This window comes from Macrosteles quadrilineatus, unplaced genomic scaffold, assembly GCF_028750875.1.
Source record: "Macrosteles quadrilineatus isolate MER2022 unplaced genomic scaffold, UCM_ALF_1.0 Scaffold_7__1_contigs__length_78375512, whole genome shotgun sequence".
In the NCBI taxonomy this organism is placed as follows: Eukaryota; Metazoa; Arthropoda; class Insecta; order Hemiptera; family Cicadellidae; genus Macrosteles; species Macrosteles quadrilineatus.
In genome coordinates, this window is record NW_026542600.1 from 65687650 (window position 1) to 65708857 (window position 21208).

At 33.9% G+C, this 21208-nt stretch overlaps 2 protein-coding genes across 2 annotated transcripts in view; one reads left to right on the plus strand and one right to left on the minus strand.

The window, feature by feature from the left end:
* The window catches only part of LOC128997827 (alpha-tocopherol transfer protein-like), a 196481-nt gene that overhangs the window by 84251 nt on the left and 91022 nt on the right, over positions 1-21208 (minus strand). The window lies entirely within an intron of this gene.
* LOC128997826 (galactosylgalactosylxylosylprotein 3-beta-glucuronosyltransferase P-like) overlaps positions 3420-21208 on the plus strand; it is a 183887-nt gene continuing 166098 nt past the window's right edge. The window contains exon 1 of the mRNA XM_054423571.1: positions 3420-3554. The gene's annotated coding sequence lies outside the window, so the exon portion shown is untranslated. The remainder of the gene's footprint in view (positions 3555-21208) is intronic.

Below are 21208 nucleotides of genomic sequence, written 5' to 3' on the forward strand. Positions count from 1 at the left end.
CCCCCCTGTATATCTTAGCTGAATGATCTAAAAAATGATGGCCCTTGAACGGAAAACAACTAACTAAAATAAAACAGGGGATTGAGGGGGGTTGGTAAAACATGCTGTTTAGATAAGTGGAAAATCGACTTCCTTTTCATATTACTAAGGTTGAGGTAACTAAATCATATTATGAAAGTGTTCCAAAATGTAAATCAAACATTTACAGAAGTTGAAGTGTACAATTGAGTATAAATAGCCTATAATAAAATTATGATTAATGGCAAGACTTGTGGAACGCAGGGTAGCCAATCCTTCAGGGACAGCTCACACAGGACAACCATTAACCATATGGTGACACTTTGCTTCACAACCAAAAGTAAAAAAGTGTCCTTACTATTCCTGGTCGTCTGTATCCAACAGATACCCTCTAGTTGTTGACCGAGTCCATGTTCCGTAAAGATGCTCTAGTCTAGGTAGTCGTTGAAAAATCAAGACGTTTAAATAAAATTAACAGAATTGTCGATATACTGTACCACCTTTCAGCCTATTAGAGCACCAATCTTGAAATATACTTTTAGATAGAAAATAATAAAATTACTATTGCTTATTTTAACATTCTGTGATTCAGAATACCTTAACAGTTTATATTTAAGTGGTTGGCATTTATATGGGGGAGATTATAATTACTTCCATTGTGTATGTCTCATGTAACCCATAAATCTGTTGAAATACCGTGGTGTTACACTGCTCATGCTCAACACCTGTACAAAATAACGAAATAAGTCTCAATGAAGAATACAACAGAACCAGTATATTCCGCACTGTAACAGGACTTATTAGATTCAGAGATAATAATTATATAGCATGTATAATTATTGTACAATCGTGAAGTAACTAGTTCATTCCCATGTAAAAAAAAATAATGTTCAAGTTACATCAAAATGTAAAGCTTTAAAATTCAGTTTTTACTAACACCAAGTTTTAAACCGTACCTATTTTATGTATGCAGTTTATAGTAAACTGTAAGATACCTCCATCAACGAGGTACTTTCTACGAGAATCTCATTCACTTTGTCCTATTTCGTAAAAAATACATCTCAATACTGCTACGATGTGTACTGCAGTACCCAACTCCAATAACGTCCCTGAGAGGGATGATAATATGCCTATCTTTCACGTATTCACTCAGGATTTGCAGTACACACATTATTTTGACTGCTTACTTTGCTAGTTCCCCAAGATCGTCAAATCCTATTGAAACTCTGGATGCGTGTTTATTCGCACGCGTGAGCGCGTAAGAGACGGCCAAGTGTCGCGTGTCATGACGTATGACTCACGATTGCAGTGTTCAGCGTGTGTCACCCTCAGTCATTCCTCATCCCGCATGCAAGTGCAGAGCAGCGTGTGAGAGGGTTGGGCAAAGGAGTGTGAGTATTGCAGCCAATCGAGTTTCAAACACGACATACTGTTAAGTAAAATGGCTTTATTACATATTCGCCAAAAATAATACTATCAGAGTACTACCAAGGAGTGAATAGACAGCATTAAAAGATTTGTATCCAGAGATATCTTTAAAACACTTTGTAAGTATGCTCTTGTAATATCGGGGAAGTTTCCCGCCTGATACAGTAGTTACATTGAAGTTTGGGACAGTAGGTGAGTCAATAGCTCAGTTGGTAGCGTCACGGACATCGGGCCCAAGGCAGCGATGTCGTGGGTTCGGATCCTGGTCACTGCCACTAAAATCAAATAAAAAGGCCTTTATTTGCAAGCGAGTTTCATATAAATGATTTTCAAACTTACTCAAGTCAAACTAAAACTAAACTAACCTAATATATACAGAAATATAATATACAAAATAACTACAAAGAAAAAACATTTACAATTTACATGTGTTTTTCTACATTGCGACCCTGAATGAGCCATACGATTTGGAGCTCTTTATGTCCTGAGGGAGGCCATTATACTGCGGGCCAAAATAAGAAAAATGACTTTCTTCCAACCTCAAGCCTCACTTTGGGAAAGTGGACCCTGCGGTCGGAACGAGTACCACGCAGGCAGATCTCCCCCCTGTACTTAAGCCTCTCGCTGAGGTACTGAGGCTCTCCCAGCGTGAGCACTTTGTGGGCCAGGCAGCAGGTCAACCTCCTGCACATTTCATCCATTGGGATAAGCTTTGCAGTATCTCGGAAGAAGGACACGTGGTCAAAGCGGTTGTCCAAAAATGAACCTTATAGCAGAATTTTGAATTCTTTGAACAAAATGAAAATTGAAAATTTATCAGTACGTTCACCTTCGTACTGTACCGACTCACCCTTAACGGGCAAAAATGCAGGGTTAAAAGAGGCCACCAACCTCTTAAAAAAAAAGTAAAACCCCAAACTGCTAAGTATATTATCATCATACCTAGGTTAGGTGTAATGTACATTGGTATAATGCCATTTTAATGACAAAGGTCGGATATCTTAAACCCACATTTAATGACTTTAAATATTACTTTAGGATAAATCTAATCTTAACTTTATCAATTTACATCGCTGATGCTGTTCCTAGCAGATGACATAATGCAATTTAAATGATTTGATCATTTACAAAATCTTAGAAATTCTCTGCAAAAATACCAGGTATTTCTGTATATTCTCTATACATCTTGTATTCTCTACACCAGGTACTTTAAATTACGTCTTTAATCCCAAAAAAATACTTGTAGCTGTCCTCAAAATAGATTTAAACATCTATGGAATAACGGAAGAAATAACCTTATCTTCGGATATATGCTAGGACTACTTAAAATGGCCTGTGTTCAAGTTGGAGTTTTACTATTTAAACATAATATTTACATATTTGGGACCTGGTCCACCAGTAAGTTAGCTGCTAGTGCGTTTCGTGGCGACCAAGCTTATTACACTATATAAGACAATTTTGCAGATTTAATGTGCATTGACATAATTATAATCCGTTCTTCACACTTTCGAACACAATTATTTTTTTAAGAAATCTTCGTAAATGATGATTTTTTCCCTACACAGTTTCCCCATTCCAATAATGAATTGTTTTACAATTTTAAGAAGAACAGAAACATTAAACCAATTAACCACTACTACAAAATAAACCTATATTTGTAACTAGCCTAAACAGAGTGTTTAATAGATGTGCACTACTGCGAAACATTGTTAGTAATATGAAAATAAAATTTACGACCAGTAGTTACTCGTACAAGTGCCGTTTTCACAGCACGCTTAAGTAGGGGATAAGACAAGCGGTTAAAAATTGAAACATTACAATTAGTACAGACTGATTTGAATGTGGACAGTGTTCGCGCGCCGTCGCCGCCGCTGGCGCTACCTGTGGCAGAAACAACAACTCGCTTGTTTATTATTGCCATGGCGACCAGTTAGACATTGATTTTGTGCGCTCGCCGCTCAGTTCTCATTCACAGTTGTAGCGCGACATCGTCCGTCGTCGCATCGCCGAATATGCGGTCTCTACCTCGACAAGTTCTTGTGTGCTTCCTCATCCTCAGTCCTCGGACAAACGACTTTTCTCTTGTCTGATAGCCTAGATGATCTCTGGTGAGTTAGGTTATGTTCACTCTACTTTTGTCCGCAATACACCAGGGCGCGTGTCTGCATAGTTTTTACAACTTGAACAATGACAGTAAGTTTTACAAAAGAAATTGCCAGTGTAAAATAGTTGTGTACATTATTTGATTAATTTAATGTGAAGAACTAGTGATTACATATTGATTTAGGGAAGTTCTTTGAACTTTTACCCTTACTGCAACGTAAGAACGGCAAGTTGTTAACTTATAAGATTTATATTTCCTTCGCATGTTTATGTGGTGTTTAGAAGCGTATCGTGCTATTATAGTCGGTATATAAAGGTTTTACAAAATTATCCTTTTAGGGGGTTGTTCTTTTTCGCATTTTAGACAACGGTTCTTTCACATTTCATTTAGCAAAAAGTTTCAATTGTTTATCACCTGAGTTAAGGGAAAAGACGTCAGCAAATAGCTTTTTTGAATCAATTAACTTAATGTCATGGTTCAAGTTACGTAGAAAGTAAACAGAATTTTACATTTAGGAAAATAATTTAATATTTCAAATCTATTTAAACATTAAATAAATGTAATTGTTCTTGATTTCTCGAATATATTTTATAAAGAGTTCGGGAAAGAAAGATACATAAATGTAACATTAAATTTTATTTTGTATTTGGCCACAAAAACGGCCGGTTTGAACTATACTGAATGATAAAGACTTATTTAAACCTTAAAGCTCTGTTTTCAGATTTCAAAACACTAAAACTTAACTTGAAGTTTATTGAACACTATTGTAGTGTCTAGTTAAAAAAACTTTTGTGAATTTACCCACGGTGATTAAGATACCGTAGTTTTTATGGTAAGTTAAAGTAAATAACATTCACCGTACATTCATTTTGGGATCCTCAGAAGCTATGAACATCAATAATTGTAAAAATACTCCGGTTTTACAGTAATAGGATTGCAACCAAACTTGTAAGCAATTTGAACGCAGCTCAATCCTACTAAAATATAGGGATTTTGGACGAGAGGGGGTTGTTTTTTACCTCCCAAAGTCATGTAGGCTACTAGCTGGAACCACTGTAAAAAGGAAAGTCCTGGTTCAATTTGCTGTATTTTCTATGAATGATTAATATAAAAGATTTTATAAAAGTAACCGAAATAGAATCGTTTGATTCATCTGCTTGTTTTTATTGTTTTGTTTGTATATACCTGAACTGGTTTAATCGAAGCCGGTTTAATTAAATTAACTTAGCATAAAATGTTACATAACCCTATGCATAATCTTACCACTTCTAAACTAGAAATAATATGTTTTTGACGCAATAATAATGCTTTCTTATCCGAGAAGTCATAATTAATAGTTTTTCAGAATGACTTGCACTTTGATTACTTAGGGATTACATAGTTTTTGTTATTTACCATTCAATTTCATTTAGACCTACACATTTTTTGAGATATTCGATTCATATTCTAGAAAATATGTGTTTGAGTTCTTCAATCAATCTTATGTAATCCTTACAGCATTTATAGAAATGTATTAATTTAAAACTTTATTTAGAAAACTTATGATCCTAGTACACCACTGGCGAAAATACTTGAGTAGGACTTAAGGTGTGGATTCCCTTTAGGAATATGGAAAGGAAATCTCAAGACATCTAATTAATTATGCAAGTACTAATTTTCCCTCAAATAAAGAAACATTTAACGCAAAATTAAAGCATCTAATATTTTCCGTGGAATAGTTTCTTGCACCAAAACAAAGAGTCGAGTAAGCGATTGTCAAATGGAACAACATTTGGTGGCCAGACGGTAGCCTGGTGGACGCTGGGTGGACGGTAACCCAAACAGCCGTGTACTCGTGTACACGGTAGCTCAAACAGCCAGGTAGACGTTAGCCCAAACAGCCGTGTAGACGATAGCCCAAACAGCCGTGTACTCGTGTACACGGTAGCTCAAACAGCCGGGTAGACGGTAGCCCAAACAGCCGTGTACTCGTGTGCACGGTAGCTCAAACAGCCGGGTAGACGGTAGCCCAAACAGCCATGTACGTACACGGTAGCCCAAACAGCCGGGTAGACGCTAGCCCAAACACCCGTGTAGACGGTAGCCCAAACAGCCACAGACGGTAGCCCAAACAGCCATGTACGTACACGGTAGCCCAAACAGCCGGGTAGACGCTAGCCCAAACAGCCATGTACGTACACGGTAGCCCAAACAGCCGGGTAGACGCTAGCCCAAACACCCGTGTAGACGGTAGCCCAAACAGCCACAGACGGTAGCCCAAACAGCCATGTACGTACACGGTAGCCCAAACAGCCGGGTAGACGCTAGCCCAAACAGCCATGTACGTACACGGTAGCCCAAACAGCCGGGTAGACGCTAGCCCAAACACCCGTGTAGACGGTAGCCCAAACAGCCACAGACGGTAGCCCAAACAGCCGGGTAGACGCTAGCCCAAAAAACCGTTTAGACGGTAGCTTAAACAGCCGTGTACACGGTAGCCCAAACAGCCGGGTTACGGTAGCCCAAACTGTATGAAATTACAGTAGTTACGGAAAATACTTCTCTCGAGCTGCATCGATCCCAAGACTTACAAAACATATTATAGGTCTAATTAATTTATTCTTCTTCTTCAATTCTCTCCCTTCTTTAATTTAATTATTTTCTTTAAGTTATTGTAAATAACTTCTTATGAACGTGTTTTCTCATTTAATTTTGAATAGTCCTGCCTAATACAAGAACAATTGTATATTTTCGTTGTAAAATCCTCAAAAGCTATAAACACCTTTCGTAAGAATACTTTGCGTGAATGAAATCAGGATCAAACTTTAATGAACCAACGTTTTCAGTGAAAACTTAATTTCATCGGTAGGCTACAGTATATTGATTTTTTTAAGTGTGTGCTACTTACTACATAATAACAGATTTTTTGGATTACTTCGTTTTCATTGATGTATTCATTTAAACCGTTGAAATATGTAGCAGTTTGTATTTTTTTACTATAAATTGAGAAGAGATAACTATAGATAGCTTGTATCATATATACGAATGAGTAAATCAAGTGTATGTGCTTATAGACACACAGTGTGCATTGAACTGTTTAATTGTGCGTTTAACACAACTGTCATCTTATGTTGTTCTTAAGTTAAATTAGTAACAGATTCTGTGGACAATCACCATCTCAAGTGTCACCATATTCTTAAAATAATCCTATAAAAGAAATCCCACTTTCATCAACAACATTTTACACGTGAACAATTTAAAATGTTTGTTAAGATATATAATCAAACACAATTGATATAAATTATATAATTAAAAATAACCGTAAGCTATATATTTGCGTAAATCCTAACTTTTGTTCATACGTTAAGACAATTAATTGGATGTAGGTTCTGCTGATTTGTTTGTAGCCTCGTTTGAATTCTCTTATTCTATCCATCTTGTATTTGCAATGTTTGATGGAAATTCTTGAATCATACAAAGCATATTATGCGTTTAATGTCTACTCCAAATTTTACAATTCCCTTGGTCTTAAAAGCCTTACATTTGACAACTTCAAGATCAGAACTACCAAAGCTGCTGGTTCCCAGAAGAATTGTGTTATTTATCATCTACACCTATTGGTTACCTATAGGCGTGTAATAGTATTACAGACATTCATGTTGTCAAAGTTGTTTACGGAGCAGGAAACGTTATAAATACATATACAAATTCCGTATATCTTACATAGACAGTGTGTATTTCAATAAAATAACAGCATATCAGTACAGCTAATATTATTATGACTAAATTTTCAACATATGAATGTTAGTATTAAAAGTAAAGCTAAATTAAAATAAACATAAAAAAACTTGTTTAGGCTACTGGCCTAAGATACTTAAAACATATATTTAAATTAAATTAATAACCTAATAAAAAGGATCGTTTATTATATTTTCATAGACATGTTTTTTTATAACTACTAGTTTTTAAGAGGAAAACTAACCTAGGTTTTTTATCTAATACTATTAGACTGCATACCTAAAATATTGTGAATTTTATTTGGCCAGATAGTATTTTAAATAATTTAGCAGCCCCTTTCAAAGTAATTTCAACACCGCTTTAAGTTGTAAATTTAATAAACGCTGAAACGAAATGTACGGATAAGAGAAAGTTTAGGGCAAATCCTCATGATAAGTAACCGGTAAATTCCTTGCCAAGACTCTTTTATTCGATCGGACCCTCCTCCTTTGAAGTTTCACCTCTAAAAATTATTTAGATATGGTTTACTCTATACGTTTTCCGGTGACTTTGAAAACTGTAAAATACCTCTATTGCAGCAAACCTGCATTCTTAGTGATTTAGTATTTGCTTAGTAGGATTTACCCTACACAGATTAACAGATTCACAATAATGAACATTTACTTTTTTATCAACAAAAAGTACACAGTTTTGCTGATACAACAACGCACCAATGTGTTTTGATTGTCAAGTGTTTATAAACCCTAAAATAAACAAGGCAATTTGATAATGTAATAAACAATATTCTAAATGATTTATTTTAACCCATAATGTTATTATTGAAGCCATCGGGGTAATGTACTGCACTTAGTAATTTAATTTTTTTCTTGCTATTAGTTTTAGAATATACTTTTTACATTTATTTTAATATTACCAAATAGGCTCAACATGAACAATATTTCAGAATTTCAGATTTTTTTGCCCTAATTTTAAAAATGCAATGTTTTTGAGCACATGATTTACCTATCTTAACTTTATTACGAAGACAAACGGAAGAAGCTATCCTGTTTTAAGGAAAGTTGAAGCAGCACTTTTTTGCGTATATTTTTTATTTCTTCTTCAACTCCTTCCTTTATAGAATCATTGAGAGAGGACTTCCGGTCTCAAAATACAACCCCCGTCGTTTTCTCAATGGGTAGGTCAGTATAAAAAGCTGATAATGTTTAAACCATTGATGCATTAAAAAATACGATATTACTTTTTGTGCAATATTAACAACGTATGCAAATTTAATTTATGAGGACATTTTATAACGGGGAATGTTGAGTAACGAACGACGAGTAACCCTTTTTGAGCTTTACATTAATAATTTGTTTTCTACATCTTTTAAAAACTATTTGCATTTTCATCGTAGCATTTTCGTAGATGACAGAAAATTAACACTTTTTACTTATGAGTCATAGTGTTGTATTACCTGAGTTGGGGAGCTGAGTATCGTGCTCGCCTGGTAATTAGAATGAATCCAGTTCGATCCTGAGCAAAGTCAAAGCATTTTAATGGTCTGAAACTGTAACCTTTCTTTTTGGATAAGATTCAGCTGATTTAAGTAACAAACCTGTCATCTAATATATTCAACACTCATCCATCGTTCATGTTTGCCTTATAATACGCAACTTATTGTTGGGAGTCGTAGAAATTAGTCAAATATAATATCAATGACATGTAATCGCTCTTAGAACTCATAACACTATAGATAATAGTAGATGTACTGACGAGGAAGTGAAGAGCAGGAAGCTCACGGATGAGCAAGGAAAACTAGATTGAAGGAAAATGGTAACATTATGTCTTTTGACCTAATTAGCTGTATTTTTATATAAATGTTCAATAATCTTACTAAAACATAAAATCGAACAGTTGTATTACAAATACAGTTAATTAGATAGCTATTCAGCCAATTTTACAATCTGCTCTTCACTATCCCAAACAATCTCTTCCTGCTCTTTACTTCCCCGATTAAGAGTAAAATACAGCACAACTCTATTGATAATATATTGACATCTAATTTTTACTGCTCGTAATTTTAGTTCCTGAACTTTGCATCTGAAAATAGTCCTCAAAAAGGGTACATACATAGAAACGACTAACGGCAATGGCAGATTTTGTCACGGTAATTTGTCTAATGGAAGGGTTGAGGGATAAAAGAAAAACCTTTCAGAGCATTGGACTGTGCTTTATGAATTACAACATGTGTACTGAAATGAAAAATATTTCCGGCTTGTCAAGATGTGGCAATCCCCGAATCCATTGAGCTTTATACTCTTGAAGTGTTATACCCACTTCACGATACGATAACCTTGAAAAGCGCTATGATTCGTACTTCATAGTATCCATTTATCACATTTCCGAATAAGTAATTTAAGTGGTTTACTGCTAGCTTAGGTAAAACTAACGAGCGAAGAGATAAGAATAACATAATTTTATGTGAACCCAAACACGTTAAAACCAAAAGAAAGTGTTTATTAAGTACAATTACCTGTAATGGTTTAGTTTCAAGGTTTAACGAAATGTTAAACCCTTCATGTTGTTAAGTTTCCAATTTAACAAATAATTGGTTCAGTTTGTGAAGTGAGAAACTCCCGAGACAGAAAACAAAAGAACGATATAATTTTGCATATTATGAGAACATGTTTCTATTAATAATTAATACATTTTTCTAATAAATGTTTGCTGAGAAGCCAACCGAGACAAATATTTAACTCTCTGTATAAATAATCCAGAAGATATTCCGATGAAAATTATTACTTTTATAATGAACACTTCGTCGTGGATAGGTAAGTTGTTTTTTTTTTACAAAACATGAGCATTGTTCTACTGTAAAAGTTAGATAAAGTTCAGTTCGAATCTTAGTATTTTATAAAAAATATAGTTCTAGTTTCCAACTAATTATCATATGTTATTTCACCTTTATAAAAGCAAAGTTATGCAGATACAGTATTTCTGAGAGTTTTAAGTTTTTTAGTAAACAATATTGAGAGATTTTAATCGAATGGTGATTAGGCGTGTGTTAACACTGAACACAGAATTTCCTCGTTTAGTGGAAAATCTCTCTTGGACTGAACTCGTAGTTAATTGAACGCACAGTAGCATGGCTCTAAAGAGTTTTCGCATAAGCTTCTTAAAAACTACTATAATAGGCCTACAACATAAGATCCACCCCTTGCACATCATAAAGCTTTCTTGGCCTCTGATGGTTACTGGTACTTTAGCTGTAGACGTAGAATTAAACGATTCGTTTTAGCAACTTTCAGAGGCAAAAGCTGAAATCATATCCTTAAATACAAAAAATAGGACTGAAATAACTCAAGTTCTTTTGGTCATTTGAATTTCAATACGCATTAAACTTCCATACGGTGCACCAATATTTTGGGAAAACTCCACGCAAAAATTTTTAACGGACATTGAAGCTTGATTGGCATTGTAAAATCAAGAAGAGTGTTGGTTCTTCATCAATGGTCTTCTGTTAAATTATCATCTTTTGATCAGTGACATTTACAGTGTGTTCTAAGAGTTTTTATATGCTACTAAGTTTAACTTATAATGTATGAACTAACAGTATAACAAAATGTTATGAATAAATAGAACAAGGAAAATTCACCTACCAATTTGCTGTCGCGCTACTGTAAAAACTAGATATAGAAAATCTCGTTAATTAACATTTTCATTAGATTGGTCCATTTTTAGGTGTTAAATGCCTCGTCATTTTATAAAATGATTTCTTTTAATGAAATGTTTTTTATCATGTTATAAGCGTGTTTTATAAACGTTTTATTTTGTAAATGTTTGGATCATTTAAACGAATGAAACTAATTACTGTTAATAATGTTTGTGTAAGTGGATTAAAGTTTGACTTAAACCCAAATTATTTCAAAGACTTGTTAAATTATAACATTTTTGGCATGAAAGTCAATTTTTAGTAATTTAATATTTATAATTTAATTTTTCATAGGCCTAGTGAATAAAATATAATTTGAATAAAATACATATCATAATTTAACCTTAAAATATAATATACGGGAAAAGCGAGTTGAATTCAATATGGTGCTTGCTAACATAATTTAATCCCATTTAAAAGATCAAACCACTGAGAAGCGAAGCCGAGGCGGCTGTCTTTGTATGTAACGTTCATGCTCTGACTTTAATTTTTAAGAATATGTTTTTAATTGCTACGACTGCAGTTGGTTTAAGTAACGTATAATTACATAATTAGTTTCTCGCTCTTTCACTGAACCTTTTATAACTGCTCGTGTAGGAAGACGTTTCATTTATTTTATCTGGTCGACTGTAGATTTCATTTGAATTGCACAATTCTCAAACTCTATTTGTTCATACCTCATTTTAATATAACTTTATAGTTTTTACTGATAAAGTTATTAGTTATGTAGTAAAAAGTTATTAGTCAGATTTCTCTGTGTAATTTTTATTTTTTATATTTAATAAATTATTAACGTCTGTTCAATACTGTGACAATAAATGGTGGTTTCCTCATAGATAATTGCATCTAATACATTACCTGCATGAATGCAAAAGTGAATATCACTTACTAAAAACGCAATCCTATCTTGGAACTTGTTGATCGGTGACAACGCCAATGTTTTTTGTGAATTTCCCGTGTGTCAAACCGAAGGTGGTGTGGTAAGACCTAGACCTGATTCATTTTTAGACAGTTATATGCGAAAATTTAACATGCCATCTTTCCTAGGTGAAAAGCTTTGGATATTCATTGATTGCCTGGAGAAATTTTAAAATATGAAAGAAGAATAATGTTAAAGAATGATGAAATATTTCACCAGTTTATGAGCAATTGTACAATATTCGGTATTCCGATCCCTTAACCCAATTATATAGAGTTTAGTAAAAAAAAAACATTTTCAGCGAATTTTACAAACATTGCGTCCCATGTTTTTAATCCACAAATATTGGTTTGACAATCTGATGACACTACACTAACTCTATTAAGCTTTTGATCGGCCTATTTGAAGTTACTATGAGAACTCGGACGCGATCGAACAAAGCGTCTGATAGCTTTATTTCAATCGGCAGGATATATAGCTCCACGTAGTGAAAGGTACAAGTAGCAGCCTAACTTGGTTGGGGACAATGACAATCCAGCTAACCAACTTCATTTTTGGCACGAATATAAAATACTATATTTCCTACTCGTTTTTGTGTTTCTTGTGTATGGCAGAAATCAACCACCACTATATTTTGGTATATAGTTTGCATTTAATTATTATACTCCTTTTTGTTTTGAAAATCATTAGGTTTTACTGATAAAAAATGAAAAAAAAAACATATGGATCCAATTCCCGGTAATTAATAACTGATTTTACGGGATCATGGCAGGTGTATAAGTAGATAAAAAGAAAACAATTATCTGGATAAGTGTTTGGTTTGATACACAATTTAATATACACTTAATTAGACAATTAAACTATTACGTAAACTACTGCACTATACACCCGATATAGTACACAAACATCCATATCTTCAGGTATTCGTTTATCTTTTTATAAGCTATGCTTCAAAGTCAAGATTTAGAGTGCTAGTAATAAAAGTCAAAGTTTTGTCAACATATTTACTGTCGGCATCAAATTAAATATTTTAAAATTTGTGGAAACTTTTCTAATTTATGAAGGATTTGAAGAAGATGACACACTACGTCCCTCAGCATTTTTTGATACCACCGCAATATATACCTGGTTTTGACAACCTTATTACTAAATTTGTTTCAAAGAAATACTGATCAAAATCAAAATTTTCCAAGATCACGATAAAAAATTGGTTCGTTGTATATTTTATTTTAATAAATAATACCAGACACGAACTGGGTCAGTTAGAGTACAATGTAGTTTGCCAGTTTGTGGCCTCGGTTGTGAACTGTAATGTCCTTGGTCTAGACATGAACTGGGTCAGTTAGAGTACAATGTAGTTTGCAGTTTGTGGCCTCGGTTGTGAACTGTAATGTCCTTGGTCTAGACATGAACTGGGTCAGTTAGAGTACAATGTAGTTTGCAGTTTGTGGCCTTGGTTGTGAACTGTAATGTCCTTGGTCTAGACATGAACTGGGTCAGTTAGAGTACAATGTAGTTTGCAGTTTGTGGCCACGATTGTGAAATGTAATGTCCTTTGTCTAGATACGAACTGGCTCAGTTAGAGAACAATGTAGTTTGCAGTTTGTGGCCTCGGTTGTGAACTGTAATGTCCTTTGTCTAGATACGAAATAGCTCAGTTAGAGAACAATGTAGTTTGCAGTTTGTGGCCTCGGTTGTGAACTGTAATGTCCTTTGTCTAGACACGAACTGGGTCAGTTAGAGTACAATGTAGTTTGCAGTTTGTGGCCTCGGTTGTGAACTGTAATGTCCTTTGTCTTGACACAAACTGGGTCAGTTAGAGAACAATGTAGTTTGCAGTTTGTGGCCTCGGTTGTGAACTGTAATGTCCTTTGTCTAGATACGAACTGGCTCAGTTAGAGAACAATGTAGTTTGCAGTTTGTGGCCTCGGTTGTGAACTGTAATGTCCTTGGTCTAGACATGAACTGGGTCAGTTAGAGTACAATGTAGTTTGCAGTTTGTGGCCACGATTGTGAAATGTAATGTCCTTTGTCTAGATACGAACTGGCTCAGTTAGAGAACAATGTAGTTTGCAGTTTGTGGCCTCGGTTGTGAACTGTAATGTCCTTTGTCTAGATACGAAATAGCTCAGTTAGAGAACAATGTAGTTTGCAGTTTGTGGCCTCGGTTGTGAACTGTAATGTCCTTTGTCTAGATACGAACTGGCTCAGTTAGAGTACAATGTAGTTTGCAGTTTGTGGCCTCGGTTGTGAACTGTAATGTCCTTTGTCTAGATACGAACTGGCTCAGTTAGAGAACAATGTAGTTTGCAGTTTGTGGCCTCGGTTGTGAACTGTAATGTCCTTTGTCTTGACACAAACTGGGTCAGTTAGAGAACAATGTAGTTTGCAGTTTGTGGCTTCGGATGTGAACTGTAATGTACTTTGTCTAGACACGAACTGGGTCAGTTAGAGTACAATGTGGTTTGCAGTTTGTGGCCACGGTTGTGAACTGTAATGTCCCTTGTCTAGATACGAACTGGGTCAGTTAGAGTACAATGTAGTTTGCCAGTTTGTGGCCACGGTTGTGAACTGTAATGTACTTTGTCTAGATACGAACTGGGTCAGTTAGAGTACAATGTAGTTTGCAGTTTGTGGCTTCGGTTGTGAACTGTAATGTCCTTTGTCTTAACACGAACTGTCTCAGTTAGAGAACAATGTAGTTTGCAGTTTGTGGCCTCGGTTGTGAACTGTAATGTCCTTGGTCTAGACATGAACTGGGTCAGTTAGAGAACAATGTAGTTTGCAGTTTGTGGCTTCGGATGTGAACTGTAATGTACTTTGTCTAGACACGAACTGGGTCAGTTAGAGTACAATGTGGTTTGCAGTTTGTGGCCACGGTTGTGAACTGTAATGTCCCTTGTCTAAATACGAACTGGGTCAGTTAGAGTACAATGTAGTTTGCAGTTTGTGGCTTCGGTTGTGAACTGTAATGTCCTTTGTCTTAACACGAACTGACTCAGTTAGAGAACAATGTAGTTTGCAGTTTGTGGCCTCGGTTGTGAACTGTAATGTCCCTTGTCTAGACACGAACTGTGTCAGTTAGAGAACAATGTAGTTTGCAGTTTGTGGCCTCGGTTGTGAACTGTAATGTCCTTTGCCTAGACACGAACTGGGTCAGTTAGAGTACAATGTAGTTTGCAGTTTGTGGAATTGGTTGTGAACTGTAATTTCCTTTGCCTAGACACGAACTGGGTCAGTTAGAGTACAATGTAGTTTGCAGTTTGTGGCCTCGGTTGAAAACTGTATTGTCCTTGGTCTTGAAATGAACTGGGTCAGTTAGAGTACAATGTAGTTTGCAGTTTGTGGCCTCGGTTGTGAACTGTAATGTCCTTTTTAGACACGAACTGGGTCAGTTAGAGTACAATTTAGTTTGCAGTTTATGGCCTCGGTTGAAAACTGTATTGTCCTTGGTCTTGAAATGAACTGGGTCAGTTAGAGTACAATTTAGTTTGCAGTTTGTGGCCACGGTTGTGAACTGTAATGTCCTTTGTCTTGACACGAACTGGCTACTTTATCAACCAAAGCGGAGTTATGCAATCACGCATGGCGCATGGCACGATGTTGAGTGTAAAAATAACTTCATATGTTTACCTTATAATGTTTTTCATTGTATTCGTTATTTTTATACAATTGACTTAGTCACAGTAACATCTGTTTTGATCGTTTTAATTAACTAGCAACGCGTATGTAGACATGGTTCCCATAAAAAACATTTCAGGACTTTGGAATGTGGATCCTCATAAAGTACCAAAAGAAAAACAACGTTCAGGTGAACTGTTCAAAAGTGAAATTTTATCCAGATTTCCGTAATTTTTTTATACATAATCATTTTTATCATTGGACATATTAACCCAAACCTTATAAAGCATGGTATGTAAAATATTTAAATTTTTAGATTTTAATTTACAAAAAAAATGTTGAAAAATGCCAAGAAGTTTTTATTTAGCATTTAAAATTCCCTATTAAAACACGAAGATCAAAATGATAGAATAAAAAAAATCAAATACGTTTGGTGCACCTCATTTTGCCTTTTTTTAAACTGAAATGTGATATTTCATTTAGTTTTCATTTGGTCCTTTTTATCTTAGTGTTTTAATAGGCAATTTTAAATATTAAATAAAAGTGTTTCTAAATTTTTTTTATAAATTAGCATTTTTTTGTAATTTAAAATAAAAAAATTCCAACGGCAGCCATTTTGAATTTTGAAATTTTAAATTGGACCAACAACATTTTTTGGTATGAGATCCACACCCCTAAGTCCTGAAACGTTTTTGTGGCACCCTGATATGTAAATATCAAATGGTATACACTATTTAGAAAGGGTACTATTGTTTTGCTTCCATTAATATCAATTATGTAAACGTTTCTACTTTTATATAAATACAAATTTAATTTGAATTTGAATGATAAATGAAAAAAAAGGAAAATACGTCAAGCAGTTCATTAGCTTCCATACAGGATAAGTCTATCGATAGAAAATGTGGCTGGAGAAAAAAAGTTGAACTCTTTTTTTGTGGTCAAACTTGATGTAATAGGTTAATCACATAGAAAAACTGTATAAAAGGTGCGAGTTTGTGTTTCAGGGATAAAAGCGAAATATACGAGTCGAAAACCTTTTTAGAAGGAATATTCACGTTGACAAAAGGATTAAAGCCGTCATTGCAGCATGTTGGTAGTTATCCGAGGTCGTCGTCTATGACAAAGAACTTGTCTTCCTCAAATAAAATCGTTGTTTTCATATATGAGTGTTCGTTTGTCCCCCAGTCTTTTGTTTCTTCATTTTAACCTTCATCTCAAAAGATAAAAGATAATTTTTTTAAACTTTCATCTTTTAGGACACAAATTCGACTTCGTCCTAAGTTTCTTAAAGTTATTGACCGTTTGAACACCTCCAGAAAGATATTGATATGTAGTTTTAAGTTAAGACTTGTATAACATATATTTCTTGTATACTGTTTACCGTTTAGAGCTCAATTTTCAATAATTAAGTGAAATAAATACTATAGTACCCCGAAAATAATTTATTCAACTGATATGTATTTCGAAACTAAAGTTATGATCTTTGTCATGTTATTATATTTATATCAAATTAACTATGACCTTGGTTCAGGTTACTATGGTTTTTACTATTTCACTTAACGTATATTTTATATAACAATTGTTGCCTTCCTGGTTGGTGTCAGGTGTATACTTGTGCAAACGTTCAAAACAAAACACTAATAATAAACTTCAAATGGCTAGATAACGTGAGTTTCTTACGATTACGTCTAGAATCGTGTTAATCTTGAGTCAACCTCTTGCCAATGGCCTATAACTCTACTTATAGTGAAGGTCAAGCCTAAGGAAAACATTCAGTCTGAAAATCTTATCAGCGAGTAACCACCAATCGTTAACAGTACAGCTGAGTATTCGTCATTAAGGAAATAGTCACTGATTTCCGTTGAAAACCGTTTTAGAAAAAATACGCATTCAAAATTAAATAAATAACATTGTTTGTGTGTGTATTTAGATTGTACCTAAAAGGTATATTATTTCAAACTAAAGGTAGTTTATAATAATATAATATCGGGAATTTAACCTCTTATCAAATTCTGTGACAAATTTAAACAATTATTAGCTATTTTGAAACAAAAAGTCGTAAAATATTCTAAATAAAAAAAACATTTTCAGCATTTAAATGATGCATACAAATAAACTCCTTCCAAACGCTTTAAACAGAGACCAACATAAAATGAAATATATTAAACTGGCATAAAGAACAGTAAAGTTTAGAAATATCATCAAAATCTCTTTAAAAACTAAATAAAAATCAAGTGTAAGTACAGTTAAGTTACTCTATTTGTAACAAATTAATATTATACTTGTATTATACAAGGAAATGAGACTTGTTTCCATACCTTTTCTTCTTTCACTTGTATATGAAATTTGACGTTTAATTATTTTACATACATACATGATCAATGGTTTAATTCAATAATAGTAACCACTCAAATATTTAAAGCCTGTTAAAACCCTTTTTCATTTTGACAAATGACAATTGTGCACTATTTACGTTGATAAGTATAAGGTTTGTGCTAAGTAAACATGTAAAATGTAAATAAAAAAAAGAAAACACACACAGAGTTCGTAAAAAATAATCCGGTTTGCATTTAAAATGATGGGTCGTTACAAATTGAATCCCTAATGACTGAAGTGGTTGCCATTACCTATGGCGTGACGACCGAAAGCGAAAGGTGTTGTATTTATCAGTGATTTGGTTGTTGAGATTTATTGTGATTATATTTACTAACAGTCAATTATCCGACCACTCAATAAGGACACGTCTCTCCTAATGTGAATATATCATAAATATCAACGATATGATTAGTGTACCGTCATTATGTTTTCTAATTGGCAAAACATTACATTGATTTTAGTATGCTAATGCATCAGACAATCATTAAAATTCAACAATCCTTTTATGTGGATAGGTATTGTTAAATGTGTCAATGTTAATATTTAACCTTAAATATTTCCTATACAAAATTATACATTATTTTTGTAAACTGGTTGTTTATGTCTCTTTGGGTTATTTTATAGTTAGATGTTTTAGCTAAAAATACAAAAAAAGGTTCATATTAATTTTTAAACCAAGTTATAAACAATTTACCAGTCACATCGATCATTATTTTGACGACTTCTTTAACGTAATGAGTACGATTATCTCAACTCTTGATTTCATTCATGAATTAAATCTCTTCACAACTCCACAATTTATAATCAACCCCGTTGTCAGGGATTGGATGGTGTATGTTCAATATCGTCTACTTTATGTATATTGTTATTTAAAATAACATATTATCTCGTAACTTTATAAATTAGCCACCCTTTTACACATTATTGAATGATTAATTAGTTAGTTGGCTCGCAATGTGTTACACTCCAAACCCAAGTTTAGTACCTACTCATCTGTTTTCTCGAGAACCTTGTTTGCTTATCACACCAGAGTCCCGTGCCATTTTTGGTTTTCTTGGTTTCCTGGTCGGCTGGACGTGGTCAGTAACGTTTTTCCCCAACAAAGGGTTAGGATTAGAGAGACTTTGGTGTAGAGTGCAATTAAGTAACATGTTATTTGCTGTACTAATGTAAACGACTTGTGTAAAGATGCAGAACGCCGATTGTCAGTCTGGAGTACCTGGAGGACAGTATTCGTATTTTTCGTGTACATAACGAAACATAAAACTACACACATCTATCTAGTTATATTCAATTGCTATTTCAAACGTACCTACTCAACTTATTTTTTTCTGCACTTTTATGCTATGGAATTCTTAAGCAGTTACTATAAAAATAATTTAATGTTCGTGTTTAATTAAGTGAGCGTGGATAGCACTGTGTCGGCTGTCAGTTCGTGCTTAGTGTCTTTAAAATAGCTGGGGACCATTAAACAGGAATTTCTATCATTTTATTTTCCAATCATTTCATCACACTTTTTCTTCTACTCAACCAACTATGCAATTGCGTTTTAGACAGATAAATAAATAAATAACAAATACTATATATTGTACTCTAAAGATATATATATACTCTGCAATACACAATTAAGTTCAAAATTCTTATAGTTTCTAGGCAAAAAATATGTTAAAACATTTTTGTTAAAATTGTAACCATTCTTTACTTTGTATAATATTGGTGAATTACTTGCTTAACCAAATCACCGTTTACTACAGTATACTTCATACATTTATTTTTTATCTATAGCTCGCTTACGCATCACTATTGTTTTAAATATTTAGTTGGTTTTCAAATGTACAATCGTCAACTCCTAATTAATTGTACATTTACATCTAAACACACAACGGACTAAAGTATATATAGGCTACACTTAATTGCTCTTAACCCGACTCTTTATCCTGATTGCACATGAGATTAAATGTTAATTGTTTAACGACTTTTATTTACCATTCATTGTGTACGTCTGTAGCTTTCTTGAAAAAAATAACAACTCCAAAATCTCTTGACTCTTAACTAACCAGTATCGGTGTAAAATGTCAAAGTCTCTACATAGCCCGTGTCATGGCCACAGACCTTCGATAGGTAGACCTTTCATTACATTGTGTTACTACTATATGTCCAAGGTATTTGAGGTGTGATTTAAGTAGCCTAATGTTAAATCATTTGAATATCTAGAAGAATCGTATATCTTTTTATTCTATTCAAAGTATGTATATTTACAGCGTTATCGAAACTCAAAGGCAATACAATGATGTAATTTGATAGTACAAAGTACCTAACAAAACTCTGAGTGAGAACTAGTTGAGAAGAAGATTTGTTAACAAACACTTGTAACCGGGGCTCACCAGCGGATTTACTTAATCCACAGTTCAGTATACAATAATATAGTTTTTGTACATCGAACCATGTGATTTCTAATAATAGAAATTACGTTTAATCATTAACCATGACGTTTGATGATAATAGAAGCATTTTGTTAAAACACTACATTTTGCATGTATTAAACTTTAACGGTAACATCGTTTCGTGATACAATTGGCTAAATATAGTTTCGTACTTCATTATGCAATAGCATGAACATATAACACTTATCTGTAATGTATAAGTCTGTTTAATAACATAAAAACATTGATTACACAAAATCCTTCTCACAATCATTATCGTTGTCTCAGCTGAAGACAATGTTTGTTCCACCAGTTTCACGAAGAAGGTGTGGTTTTCTTTATTAATTCATTCTTTTTATTTTACTTATTACGAAAAAAATCTTACAAAAACATTTCTTGCATTCTGGTTTTATAAACAAACAGTAAAGCACAAATCAAAAGCTACCCTAAAACGAAAGAGAATACTGTGCTCAAACGTCACCAACATCAAACTAAACAAACTTCAGGCTTTACAATAGATGGAGAATTTACTTGAAACGATCAACAATAAAAGTACACTTTGTTGGACAAAGCCAACAATAAAAGTCTCTATGCAGAATCCGTGTCATCGACTTCAGATATGCAAATAGACTTGTCAATATATTGTAAAATCAGAAACGTGTGTTGTAACGTGTCTTTCTTATCCGATAACGCATGATAACACTGGTGTCGTTAACGTGATCTTGTTGGGCAAATTTAACTTTTTTGTGGTGCTAGCCTAGTGATAGTGGGTCAGACTTAGTGTGAAAAATATACGATGGATTTTAAACTTAAAGAAGAGTGTAAAGTAAAATCATATATATTAAAACGTGACAGGGTTTTTTTTATTTCACGATTCTGAATCAACCACTTGACGGATTTTCATGATTTTT